This window comes from Ostrea edulis, chromosome 2, assembly GCF_947568905.1.
Source record: "Ostrea edulis chromosome 2, xbOstEdul1.1, whole genome shotgun sequence".
Classification (NCBI taxonomy): Eukaryota; Metazoa; Mollusca; class Bivalvia; order Ostreida; family Ostreidae; genus Ostrea; species Ostrea edulis.
In genome coordinates this window covers 40045853-40049205 of record NC_079165.1, presented here as the reverse complement: position 1 = coordinate 40049205, position 3353 = coordinate 40045853, and positions in this window count along the sequence as shown.

Sequence of the window (3353 nt, the reverse complement as noted above, 5' to 3'; positions counted from 1 at the left end):
GACGTAACAACTCTCTCTCTCTCTCTCTCTCTCTCTCTCTCTAATCCTGTTCGATCTATTCCATCGTTTTGGCACCTCTTTGAATTCCAGCTTTTCTTTCTCTCTTGTTCTTCGAGGTCATCCTTTTCTAATGTTGGGCTTTATGTAGATAGATAGACGATAAATCAATAATCAAATTCAATGAATATCACCCCACACCCTTCCAAGTCTGTTCTTCAACCGCCTGAACTAAATTATTTTTTTATAGAAATTCAAAACTAATGTATATGCATCCACGAATGTTTTTATACCAAACTGTTGGCAATACTTTCGGTTAGTGTTTTTCTTTCTTTCTAAATTTAAATTCTATTTTGTTCCTTCATGTGATAATGACCCACTGTATGCTTGAAAAACAAAGGCGAGTGATTTCTTTTAAGAATATGTACATTGTACATATTTGTAAGAAAATCTACAACTATCAACATTCAAACAAAGATAACAAGTATATCTAAACCTAACTACGTAATCATATGAAAGGTAAAGATAACGAACATTGATCAATCTCACAACTCCTATAGGCAATACAAAATAGAATTATATTTTACGTGTCAGGGTATCTTTTTTCGAAATAAAGATACAGTTTACCCTGTGTAATCATATTATTTGTGTAAATCCCTTTGTAATAATAATCGTTGGGGGGGGGGGGGTGAAAAAATCCGGGATGACAAAGATTGATTCTTTTTCCAACATAAATCTTGTTTAATAAGGATAAGCTGCAGTTTATTGATAAAAGTTTTAATAAACGAGAAATTATACGCCGATTTGCAATTATCTACATATTTCTTCTTGATCATGAAAAAATAATATTGAAAATTAAGCCCCAGAAAAGTTTTAATTCATTCATTTAGACTTCATGTAACAATTGTGTATTACCATTTTAGACTTGCGACTTTGTCGTAAGTTGTTTTATGAAACGGGCCGATGGGAAAGCGCTCTGTTGTCATTCCAAACCCTATTTCATAATAAACCATATATATTCCTGCTGCACCTATTTTAAAAGATGCATTGTGTTTTCTGATGGGCAAGTGCCCCGGGCCTGGGTAATCCCAAGCCCTATCGTTTTTTATTGTTCAAATATCTTTAAAATGGTAGAGATGCCAACCCTTCAAGCATTCTTGTTGCACATGACACAATGCACTGGGCACCAGGATTTTGTTCGTCGTTTTTCCACCCCATTTGTTCCTCAAGGTGAAAAAGAAAACTCTGAACTTATTGTACATCTATAGGACACCACCAATCATCTCCCAAAAGATGATTTTGCTACTGCATAAATTGTAAGATGAGTTCTGGAAACCAGGTTTTTCTTTAGAAAAACGTCATTTTTCATCCCCAAAATGACATGTACCTTCCAAACGATGATTTAACGACTGTGTAGAATGTAAGAGAAGTTCTGGGAACCATGAGTTTTGGTCGACAAAACATCGTTTTTTACCCCATTTGCCCCTCAGGATGAAAATGAAAATTCCAAAAACTTATTGCACATCACCAGGACACCACTGCTCATCTTCCAAAAGATACATGTAATTTGGCTACTGCTTTAATAGGGAACGAGGTTTTTGATAGAATACCCATCAAGGTGCCAGGGTGGCAATGAAAATTCCGAAACCTTATTGCACATCTACAGGGCTCCACCAATCATCTTCCAAAAGATGATTTGGATACTGCGTAAAATGTAAGAGTTCTGAGAACTCTACATTATTGTAAAAAGGAACGTTGTTTGCGTTCCCATTTGGCCCCAAGGGTGAAAGTAAAAATTCCGAAACCTAAAACCTTATTGCACATCTAAATGACACAAACTATCATATTCCAAGATATCAATTAGTTACTGCTTAAACTGAAAGAAGAGTTTGAGGAAGAAGAGAGTGTCAGACAAATCACAGGTGCTGGTGGACAGGACTTCCGGTACCTCCCTTCTTTTATTTTTAAATGTTCAATTCCTTGGGTATTTCGGACGTATTTTTGATAAAATATGTAACTTCAGAGTTTATCTATTTCAATGGAATACACAAATCTCGCATAGAAACCGTTTTTAAAAATGTCATATCACCGATCATGGGTCTGGGTTACAACAACATATCCGAACTTCAAAAAAAAGAGTGCTGGTATGATAAACGAGTTAAACCTTAAGGTAGCTCATTACACCAAAATTTTATTTAATGGCTTGTTAAAGCACCTCTTATGAAGATATCGAAAGAGTGATACAAACTCTCATTTATTTTATGAATCTTATATGATTATTTCGGTAGGTCAAGAAATATATTAACAAATAACGTTTTCAATTTTCATATATCTCTCCCCCCCCCCCAAAAAAAAAATTAGAATGTCTATCTGAGTCTTAAGGCGTATTTTATTAGACATTCAAATCACGCACCAAATCACAGCGAAATTTGGACTCTAAAATTTTCCATTTCAAACAGAACACCTTGTTTATCATTCCGGAAAAATAATCTCGAAAAATCGTATAAAATAATTGAAAGCTTGTATTATTTTTTCGATGGTGAGATCATGCTTCTCACGAGGTGCTGAAACTAACCATTACGTAAATGCTTAGTGTAATGGGCTACTTTAATATCTACTCATGGAACTGATAGGGTTGATACACTGTTTTTACCGAGAACCCCCCCCCCCTTTTTAAACTAATCATGATGAATGTTGAAACTAATTGATTAACAAGTAAAAACATACGAGTATTAAGTAACACTCCATATACCTTTTCTACTGTTTATTCACTTATGAAGGTGTACATCAAAACTATTAAATGTTCATTAAAATGTAATATTATTATGTGGTTTTTAAAAGTCTCTTTGTCTTTTTTCTTTTCCCACTAAAGTGTTATAGATGTCGGATAACAGAGACTTACGGTGTGTTTTTTTACCCCCCCCCCTCCCCCTAACTATTTTATTTAGATTTTCATCCGACATGAATCTTTTGATCTCGCCCCTAAGATAGTCTACCGTATCATACTCATGATGTTGATCATGTAATTGCGTTCTTTCAGTCTCTGAGGTAAGCGTTCCACAGATCGTAAGTACAATGGTACTGCGAAGGAAGATCACCGACTCGTACTATATTGTCTTATAACAAAGCGGTAAAGATTAGTTAAGTTGATTTCACTGAAACTCTCCTACAAGGAAATACGGGTATATTGCACGCTAAAAAATAAACCCCAAAACATTTGGTTAAACTTTGACATTATTTCCTTGAAATTTGATATTAAAGTTATGAACTTAAGGGATCAGGTCAGTTGTGTAAATGAATTAAATCTCTGGTGTGTGTGATGCATCCACACAATACGAACAATACACATCGGTGTA